Source organism: Eleginops maclovinus, chromosome 4 (assembly GCF_036324505.1).
Source record: "Eleginops maclovinus isolate JMC-PN-2008 ecotype Puerto Natales chromosome 4, JC_Emac_rtc_rv5, whole genome shotgun sequence".
Taxonomy (NCBI): domain Eukaryota; kingdom Metazoa; phylum Chordata; class Actinopteri; order Perciformes; family Eleginopidae; genus Eleginops; species Eleginops maclovinus.
In genome coordinates, this window is record NC_086352.1 from 33,199,292 (window position 1) to 33,209,473 (window position 10,182).

Below are 10,182 nucleotides of genomic sequence, written 5' to 3' on the forward strand. Positions count from 1 at the left end.
GTGTATAGGGCACTCGCGGTCTGGGTCGCCTATTCTCTTCTCCACAGAGCTGGTGTCGCCGTAGCTGGGTTTGGGTGTGACCTCTGTCTTGTGCACACTTACTGGGGTTTTGTAGCTGTGTTTCACTGACCTCTCTCCTTTCGGTGGCATGTTGCTGTTGGAGGTGGAGAAGGCGAAGCTTGGGTCATTACGCACTTTAGCCTGTCGTCTGACAAACTGTGAGAAGATAGAGAATGGAGGGAAGGCCACACCGTTTTCCTCTTTGTATCTGGATCCAATCGATATCCATCTCTCTTGTAGGCTGTAGGATAGCTTCTCTACGATTGGGTTCACCCCGCGGGCTGTATCCAAAAAGGCGAGGCCTGGTAGGTATCCTTCTTCCTTGGCACACTCCAGTTCCAGGAGGATATCACCGAGTTCTCTGAGTTTGGCGTTGTCTTTATTTGTCAGCTTTGGGAAATCTTCAATCTTTTTAAGCAGTGCGTGCTCTACAGCCTCTGGTGCCCCATAGCATTCCTCCACACGTTGCCACACCATGCGGAGGCCTGCAGCGGGATCGAAGACGCGCACTGAGCGTATTCTCTGCGCCTGTTCTGCTTAGTCTGCGCCAAGCCACTTCACCAGCAGATCCAGTTCTTCCCTGGGTGTCAGATTTAGGTCCTGAGTGGCGCTGAGGAAGGAGGCTTTCCATGACCAGAAATGTTCAGGGCGGTCATCGAAGTGTAGCAGGCCTGAGCTCACCATTTCTCGTCGCATGAGGTACTTAGCAAGGTCTTGTGCTGGCTGCGGCTCGGAGGAGGGCCCCCTGTGCAGGCTGGGGTACGGCTGAGGTATGGGGAGGAATCCCTTGCGTGGAGGTGGTTGTGGCGGCATCATTGGAGACTTATATGGGGAAGGTTGTTCTTGTTTCATCTTGCTGATGAGTGGCGTGGGGCTATGATGAGCAGCTGGCTCAGCTGCATGTGCGACTGGTCTGTAGGAGTGCAGTGGAGCATGTGTTGGCGGTGTTGGTTGTCTGCCAAACATATCTGAGTGCTGCTGAACGTAGTTACCTGCACGTTCTGAGGCGTTTAAAGGTTTTCCCGGGACGTATGGCTCATGTTTCTCCCCGCTTTCAACCTCCTCTTCCTCATAGGCTGCAGCTTCTGCCTCAGCGGCGGCGGCCATCTTTTGAGTGGTGAGAACGTGGAGACTGGCTTCGAGCTCGGCTTTGTTTCTCAATGCGCTGGCTTCAACCTCAGCTTTCTGCCTAATCATGGCTGCTTCTTTCTCTGCAAAGGTTAGCTGGGCCAGTGCAGCTTTTGACTTTGCACGTGCTTTGATAGCTGCTGACGATGCGGAGGATACGTTGGACCTCTTAGACACCTGTGACCGGCAGTCGGGTGTTCGGAAAGGTTCTTGATTTTGGGTTGCCTCATGGCCGTTTTCTAGTAGCCCCAGAGCGGCAGCACCTTGTGCTTGTCCGGTGGCGTCACCTTCTGCTGCGCCCGCATGAAGCATCGTGGTCTTCTAAGGCTACCTTCTGTGCTTGAACTCGCCGCGCTGTAGTCTTTTTACTATGCTGTCCTCGTGCTGCGTTCTTTAGCTTGCAGAACTAGACAGCTAGCTAACAATTTGTCGTCTAATAAATATAGCTGATGAACTCAAGCGAGGCAAGAAGCGTTGGTTTTCTTCCGTTTACTTTGTTCACCAAGCAAGTATTTATAAAGGACATGGATATTCTTTTTTGTAAAACTGAAACAAACAGAAACAAAGGGATACATAAATCTCACGAAGATAATATTACAGTACATAGCAGGTAGCATGATACCACGAGAGCTAGCATGGCTAAGTGACAAATTATCCTAGAGATGTAGAGACATAAATTCAACATAAACTCTTAATTGTCTACATGGCATTGAATGTGGTAACAAAGAATATGCACTTACAGACTAATAATGTCCAAAGCTCGCGCGTTAAAGGTAAGTCTTTGAAGAGGAATCCGGCAGAAACTGTATCCGTATGTTCTCCTAACTCAAGTCAACTCGACAATGAAAAAGAACTAAACCTGCGCGACTTTGTAAATAGTATTGTCCGCTAGGTGGCAGTATTTCCCCACATATAATACGCAAGCTACCAAATGCTTAAGGAGGGCAGAACACAGCCACTTGCCTCTGTAGTAAGGTTTGACATGTCTCTCTTTAGTCTTGCCCTATCCTCTGCTACATCTAAACCTGCATAAACCATTGTGTAAAGTCGCTGTAGTTTTGCTTAATGAATTTTAAAATGATAGCGTTTTTTCTTGGCTTTTTTTTAACCTTCCTCAATGAAGAAGCTCCTAGTACGCACTTTGAAATCGTCCCACCACTCTCCCACAGAGTCAAGGATACACTCAAGAGAGGACCACCTATTGATTTTTTCCTTAAATCTCCTTACAATGCTTGGATTTTCCAGAAGGGATGTATTCATCTTCCATGAGCCCCTCCCTCTTATAACTTTTTTTTTTTTTAATTCAAGGGAACAGTCAATTTTGGCATGATCAGAGAAGAATACTGGTTTAACAGATGCATTGATGACTAGCAGTCCTTTTGAGGTCAGAAGAAAATCTATTCTTGAGTGTGTTCTACCATTTGTCCAAGTGTAGCCTGGCAAGTTAGGGTTTTGGAAACGATATGTGTCCGTTAGTGTAAAGTCTTTAATTACATGTTTAAGGGCTTCTGAGCTAGAGTCCAGCTTTACAAGGGTGGTTGTTAATCGGTCATTTTTGTCCAACAGCCAATTAAAATCTCCCCCCAAAATCAACTCCCTTCCACATAAAAGGAGTGGCTGGATTGCTTTCGATGTTTCTAAGCGCTCTTGAAGCTCGGCAGGGCAATACACATTAATAATTCTCAGATTGACATTGCCCTGGGTGAACCACCTTGGTGATAATGGTATCTCTCCTGCCAGGTAAATATGAGTTGGATGGGTCAGAGCCAGTGGACTCTTGCTACGACAAAGGACACTGCGTGGCAGTTCCTGCCTCTGAGCAGGTCAATGCAGCTCAGCAACCACTTGAAAGCCTAACAGACAGATGATCGCGCGTAGTTGCAACATTCATATTTAATTGGAAACATTCCAAACGACGTACCACATGGTGATTCTGAGACTCAGAGAGATTTTAAACTGGATTCAGTCATAGCTGCATTGTCATGGACTTTCATGACTTCAAATGTATGCTGATCCCACATGCTATCCTTTGTATGACGTGTAAACTCTCGAAGAGCGCCACCTACGGTCAACCAACAATTGTCTTGAAAAGACTCAACATTGAACTGCTGACCATGACTGGGGATATTCGCTCGAGTATGAAAGAGCCATTTGAAGAACTCTGGAGTCCTTCGAGCCCCGATAACTATAGCACATTCCTGAAAGTGTTTGTTACTCTATCAGGTTTGCTGAGAACTTTTCTTGGTTTAGTTCTTTGAAGTTAATCAGGATCAAAGAAGAAGATTGTTTCCACCCGGTTTTCGAGCCGGTGAGCTTTCGCGTGTGAGGCAAACCCGGTGAACACTACACTACGGAAACAGCTGAAAAGGATTAAATGCACGGTCCAGCATAGATGAAACATTCATATTCAATTGTCAACTTTCCAAACTACGGACCAGATGTTCATTTCATTTCGGCCCCGACGACACAAAACAAGGATGTTTAAGCAATTTTGCAAATAGTCAGCACTTTTTCAAAACCTGGGTAGAACAAGTTAACGTATCGTACAAATGATAATAAGCAGGATTTTTTTGCCTTGCGATACATGACGCATGCTTTCATGTGCTAGATCATTTTTCACTACTTTCACCCGTCCAACAAAGACATCCTTTGAATGTGAATGTAATATTTGCTGGAGATGCCGGGGATTGGACTCGGGGCCTCATACATGCGAAACATGCGCTCTACTACTGAGCTACATCCCCTTCAATACATAAACCATTGGCATCCTTCGTCTTACATGTCCCTGATGGTTTAGTGGCTAGGATTTGGCGATCTATAAGAGGGAAAGAAAGACAAACCTTAAAACGGTTCAATTGTTATGATGTGGTCGGACTGATATGTTAGATTATTGGCTGAAACTGTTAAGTCAAGATGTGAAGCCGTTAACAAAGAAAAAGGGAAACTAGAGCGGCTGCTGCTGCTGCTGCATTTGATTTCATTGCTTTAAATATAAGCTCTTTTAAGATGCACACATTTTCAAAAGCTTTTTTATATATTTTCTCTATTTTATTTTAAATGCAGCCTGAGTGGAACATTACAAATATCTACAGTAGTATACTGTATACCTGTGTAGTTCAAGTGACAATAAATATTGTCGTTTTTGAATTGTACTTTGTTTGTTTTATGAGGCATTCAGTTGTTGATTACATGCAGACGTTGATACAACTATTAGGTCACAGCTAATCTATATCACACTCATTCATAACGCCAGATAGTCATTTTGATGTTTCCGGAGGACATTTTATCTAACTGGATCTAGTTGAATTTTAGTTTAATACCCAAAATACTCCAAAACCGAGCTGAAAACGTTTGTCGGGCTCTGCTTTTCTTTTGGTATCTTGAAAATGCCAGCACGGCGGGATTATTGGAGGCAGGCAAAGTGGCTGTACCAGACACACGTCCCCAAGGCCATGGCACGGGATTGTTTTGACATGATCTGGAGGTGATGATTTGTATTCTTGCGCTCTCTTCCGAGTTTCTATGTAGCGTTAGCGCACTGACGTCTCCGTCATGGCCAGTAATGATAGTGGTGCTATCCTTCAGCTACTATTAAAGGTTGTATCAGTGATTCTGGGCCTAATTTTGCCATAACATAAATTATCACATTCAAATGATCTTTCCACACGATCCGCTCTGCCCGCCCCATAAGCAGGCCGTCAAAAAAACGCTTCTCTGTAGGCAGCTTATGCTCCGAGATCGTACACAAAAACAAATGGTCAAAAACAAGCGGATCATGAGGAAAGATCATTTGAGTGTGATCATTTATGTTTCTGCGAAATTTGGCCCAGAATCGCTGATACAACCTTTAATATAGCAATGCCATAATTATTAAATATCATAATAAATACCAGTGTTGGGCAGTAGCTTCACTACTTGTAGAAAAGATAGTAACTTACTACAATCCTCAGTAGCTTGGTGGTAGCTTCACTTTATCCTGAATCAAGTAACCTGTAATAGCAAGTAGCTTGGCCACACATGATACAATTTCCTGGGGTATTTCTCTGGCTAAACACAGCACAACCGTTTGTAGTATTGACAATATCCCTGCAACATACAACAAATATTGTGCAAATCTAATGCATGAAACTTGGTTCAACGCAGCTTGCCACATTTGACTGGGTGATAGCTTTTGTGTAGTGAAGCTTTATTTGTGGCAAAGTAACTGGTAGTTTAGCTCACTACAATTTCCAAGTAGCTTGATAAATAGTAATACAATTATGCCATAATGAATAAATAACACTACATATGGAATAGATAGATACATACATATATATAACACAATAAATAAAGGTCACAGTGTGACCTTCCTCTGCACCTCATGCATCACGTCGTTCGCCACCAGAGTTGATGCACCTTCGCCAAGACTGATTTGCTGTGTGTGTGTGTGTGTGTGTGTGTGTGTGTGTGTGTGTGTGTGTGTGTGTGTAAGTCAGTCAGTCAGTCAGTCAGTCAGTCAGTCAGTCAGTCAGTCAGTCAGTCAGTCAGTCAGTAGATGCTGTTCAAAAGCAGAGATGTGAGCCATGGAGCTCAGTGACTCAGACTGTTCCCAGTTCCATCTCAGGACGTTCCCCACCCCTCCCCGATCCTTTCCCACCTCTTTCTCATACCAAGGTGCCTTGGTCTGTGTGTTGGCATGCTTTAAAATGTTATTTCTTGTATGAAATGTTATTTGTGATTTGTTATTTTATCATATAAAATATTTTCCCTACGAATCTGATTTTGAGATTTTTTATTAAAATGTGTTGGTATGTTAGTGCTAATGTTTTAATACAACCTGTGAGTCTTACCCTTAAAATGCAATTTATTTCATGTTCCTATGTGCTACAGAGGCTTATATATTAAGGTTTTCATAGACGTTGGCAATTCTTAGTATTTTTTCAGAAAACCCTCAGGAGATAAGGACATTTATATCTATTATACATCGGTTTTTATAGGCGTTTTTTGCAGGCATTTTAGGAGTAAATGGGTTAACCACTCGGCCCCGACAACACAAAACAGGAAGTTTTAAGCAATTTTGCAAATAGTCAGCACTTTTTCAAAACCTGGGAAGAACAATATTTTCACGCATTAACCCGTACAACAGAGGCATCCTTTGACTGTGAATGTAATATTTGCTGGAGATGCCGGGGATTGAACCCGGGGCCTCATACATGCGAAGCATGCGCTCTACCACTGAGCTACATCCCCTGGATTTTCTTCACTTTTTTTGTCTTTCTTTCAGATGGTTAGATAAAGGAAGAGATCAGCATGATACACAAGGAGTTAATTGTGGTATACTAACCTCTAAATTGCAAGTGTGATGCCTCGTAATCCATTTTCAACCATTGCCTGGGTTGAAATCCCGGTTGGGGAATTCATAAAAGTTGGGAACTTTTTTGATTTCAGCATATTGACTCTGCATCAGGGTGTTTAATACTTGAACAGTTGTGTCAACCTTGCCCTACATACTTGCCCAGTGCCATGAAGTACTGACAACTGTTGGGCTAGGATTTCACACTCTTACTGTGGTCAACAGTCGTGAAACTTAGACCCCCTGTCATTGAGAATAAGTTGGAATATAACATGTACGTCAATTCAATACATAAACCGTTGGCATCCTTCATCTTACAGGTCCCTGATGGTCTAGTGGTTAGGATTTGGCATTCTCACTGCCACAACCCGTGTTCATATTCCCGGTCAGGGAATTTAGGAAAGTAGAGAAGATTCTTTGGTTAAGCATACTGACTGTGAATCAGGCGCTAAGTACTTGAACAGTTTTGTCAACCTTCCCCAGTGCCATGAAGCCTATCGGGAAGGACGTGGTGCTCTTTTTGTGGTCCAGGTTTGATCCCATGTCTGGTAGATTAGGTGGAAAAACAACATGTACATCAATTGAATACATAAACCAACATTGATAGTTGATTTTAAGTGTTTAATTTACTTCAGGGTCAATTCCTTTTCGTTGTTATAATGCAAGGTAAAACAACTTACCTTTGATGTTGTAAATCAAACCTATTCCTGGTGAGCCGTATAAGTAATGATCGTGATTTATTTTTAGTCTTTTAGGTCCCTGATGGTCTAGACTCTAGATCTAGGATGTAGGGCAAGGTTGACACAACTGTTCAAGTATTAAACACCCTGATGCAGAGTCAATATGCTGAAATCAAAAACGTTCCCGACTTTTATGAATTCCCCAACCGGGATTTCAACCCAGTCAATGGTTGAAAATGGATTACGAGGCATCACACTTGCAATTTAGAGGTTAGTATGTGCACAATTAACTCATGTGTATCATGCTGATCTCTTCCTTTATCTAACCATCTGAAAGAAAGACAAAAAAAGTGAAGAAAAACCAGGGGATGTAGCTCAGTGGTAGAGCGCATGCTTCGCATGTATGAGGCCCCGGGTTCAATCCCCGGCATCTCCATCAACTATTACACTCACAGTCAAAGGATGTCTCTGTTGTACGGGTTAATGCGTGAAAGTATGGAAAAATGATGTAGCACATGGAAGCATGCGTCATGCATCGCCAAGGCAAAAAGATCACGCCTAATTCCATTTGTACGATCCGTTAACTTGTTCTTCACAGGTTTTGAAAAAGTGCTGACTATTTGCGAAATTGCTTAAACATCCTGTTTTGTGTTGTCGGGGCCGAGTTGCTAAGGCGATGAACTAGAAATCCATTAGGGTCTCCCCGCGCAGGTTCAAATCCTGCCGACAACGTCAGAGCATAATAATGCATTTGTATATTTACCTGCAGGGGGATTTCAGGTGCAATGTTGAAAAAAAGAAAATCAAAGAACCAATTTCACTTTGTAGTACATCTTTGAGTGAGGCTAACAAGCACAAGATCAGTAGTAAGGCGTTGGTTTAGTCCATGGCACTGCAGCGGAGACTGAATCCAGTTTTCCCCCTACGAAGGCATTCCTGTATAGGAGAAGATGTTCACGGAGTCCAAAATGCCCATTTTTAAAGTGTCAATTGGAAGAAAACATGGCCCACCTATTCTGGTACTGTTCCTTCGCGACAAGTGTGTGGCAGACACTAAGGCCATGGTTGAGTACTCTTTATAGGGGACCCAATGAGAAAGATATACTGTATGGGGATTTAAACCCCAAAGAAACTGAAAAACATCAAAGATGGTGGGCTGCAATTAACAGCTTAAAAGAAGGAATTTGGAAATGTCGGAATTTAACCGCCTTTAAAAAATGCCAGATGTCCACAAACTCAGTGATAAGGGTTGGCCTCACAATGTTTCGCGATTACATTCTCATTACATTTTACCTTCAACACAAAATTCAGGGGAGAGTGTTAATGACAATGGCAAAGCGCTCAAACATTGCACTTTTGACAGACCAAGTTTCAGCATTCTAGCACTCTCCCTTGCATGTTTAAATGAAGATCGTACCGTTTTTTCCTGGTTATAACCCTCATACCTAACCCTTTTGGATGACATTTCATTCCAGTTTATCCTTATTTATATACTACCCTACCCAGCATTTTCCTACCCTAAACCTAACCTTCTCCTCCCCCTTCAAATGACCCTCCCTTGTTGTAAGATAATGTTATTTTGGCCCCCTACCTAAACCTACCTTTCTGATTAAATTGTACTTTCCAATTGTATTTTCCATTTATCCTTATTTACATACTACCCTACCTATTCTTATCCTGTGGGTGAGGCTCACCGCGAGGGCATGGACTGGGACAACTGGGTATTGTCTGATCCACGGGAAGAGCTCACCATTACTCTGGTTTCTCTTCAAGGCGTATAAGTCTTTCGCCTTTTACTAAAGACTTCCGTGGAGAGGAACACATACGAGTTCACCCTATTTTTGGTAGGCTTTGCCGTTTGGCTGAGCCTTCTGAGTTTGTGAAACACATGAAGAGAGCAGCCAGTCGCGCCTGGGCCTACCAAGTCACGCAGCCCTTGGGCCAAAGGAGCCTTTTCTTATCAAAGGGCAAAGGTGCCGCACCACGACCGGTGTAAACTGCGCAACGAGGCTGGCTCCTGCAGCAAACGGCAGGGGTCATCGCTTCTCGGCCTTTTGGCTAAGATCAAGTGTAGTATCTGTTCTTATCAGTTTAATATCTGATATGTCCCCTATATGGGGGCAATATATTAAATGGATTTTTAGCACTGGGAGCTGAAACAGGGGCTTGCCCCGTTCACTCCATGCATCGACCCGGTATTGCAGTGCCTCCGGGAATGGTGCACCCTTCTCCTGCCATGTTGAAAACAAACACGTCTCTGAACTATATTAGCTTTCGATTGAGGGCACAGACTGCAGCACAACAGCAGCGATGTTTTTTGGACTCAATGGTGACGGATTGAACTGCGCTAACGCTGTTGCCTTGGCTTTGGAGCTTGGTATGCAGAGTGAAGCTCACTGCAAGGGACAGAGACATTTAGAGCCCAAAGACAGGACACTCTCTGGGATGACGTTGGCACCAGAAGCTTTTTCCCAGATAATCAGGGGAGAGCGCGAACGCAGTCCCCCACAACCACAAATTATGCAGTCAAGATTCCCACATTTGGGGAATTCGCAGGGGTCATCACAGCCGGCGTGCAATGGCCGAGCCTCGCCCTGGGTGAACCAATTTTTCAATTTTCAGACGCTTTTATTGGTTTCAGACAACAAAAAGAAATTACAATCAAAAAAACTATACATTTCATTTTCCCTGTTTAAAAAAAACCAAAACAATACAATTATACCCCTATTACATCAAAATATACATATGTTTTTCCTCAACAACAATGAATGTTTAAAGTGCATCCATCAGTTCTTTTGTTAACCACTGGTCATCCATCTTCCACAAACTTTTAATTTCCGCATTGTTTAACTTCAGTCTGTCCCTGAGAATGTAATCGCGAAACATTGTGAGGCCAACCCTTATCACTGAGTTTGTGGACATCTGGCATTTTTTAAGGCGGTTAAATTCCGACATTTCCAAATTCCTTCTTTTAAGCTGTTA

General features: G+C 43.3%; 5 non-coding genes and 1 pseudogene across 5 annotated transcripts; 4 read left to right on the top strand and 2 right to left on the bottom strand.

The window, feature by feature from the left end:
* Nucleotides 1-6,345: 6,345 nt before the first annotated feature.
* trnaa-cgc (transfer RNA alanine (anticodon CGC)) lies at nt 6,346-6,417 on the bottom strand. Its single transcript has one exon. It is a non-coding gene; the product is annotated as a tRNA-Ala (tRNA).
* Nucleotides 6,418-7,564: 1,147 nt separating this feature from the next.
* Nucleotides 7,565-7,636, top strand: trnaa-cgc (transfer RNA alanine (anticodon CGC)). Its single transcript has one exon. It is a non-coding gene; the product is annotated as a tRNA-Ala (tRNA).
* Nucleotides 7,637-7,850: 214 nt separating this feature from the next.
* Nucleotides 7,851-7,932, top strand: trnas-aga (transfer RNA serine (anticodon AGA)). The gene has a single exon. It is a non-coding gene; the product is annotated as a tRNA-Ser (tRNA).
* A 1,020-nt stretch (nt 7,933-8,952) lies between these two features.
* On the top strand, nt 8,953-9,068 carry LOC134863934 (U5 spliceosomal RNA). Its single transcript, XR_010165751.1, has one exon. It is a non-coding gene; the product is annotated as a U5 spliceosomal RNA (small nuclear RNA).
* Nucleotides 9,069-9,238: 170 nt separating this feature from the next.
* Nucleotides 9,239-9,429, top strand: LOC134863913 (U2 spliceosomal RNA). Its single transcript, XR_010165732.1, has one exon. It is a non-coding gene; the product is annotated as a U2 spliceosomal RNA (small nuclear RNA).
* A 251-nt stretch (nt 9,430-9,680) lies between these two features.
* On the bottom strand, nt 9,681-9,855 carry LOC134863910 (U1 spliceosomal RNA; annotated as a pseudogene).
* Between the last annotated feature and the right edge of the window lie 327 nt (nt 9,856-10,182).